A 209-nucleotide genomic window follows, 5' to 3' on the forward strand; every position below is an offset into this window, starting at 1 on the left:
GGGGGCGGCGGCGCGGCCGGGCAGAGCTTTGAATAGGGAAGTTTTGCAGGGGGCCGCACTCGCAGTCGGCGCCGTGTTTGCAAATATTGGGTCCGCTCCTGCGCAAGTGTCCGCCGCTGGCCGCGGGAGGGGAGAGCCGCCGCGGCCGCCTCGGGAGACGTCCTGCCTGGCTGTGCAATTCAACTTTGTGTGAAACTTTTGGTCTTTTT

This window comes from Mesitornis unicolor, unplaced genomic scaffold (genome assembly GCF_000695765.1).
Source record: "Mesitornis unicolor isolate BGI_N332 unplaced genomic scaffold, ASM69576v1 scaffold33229, whole genome shotgun sequence".
Classification (NCBI taxonomy): domain Eukaryota; kingdom Metazoa; phylum Chordata; class Aves; order Mesitornithiformes; family Mesitornithidae; genus Mesitornis; species Mesitornis unicolor.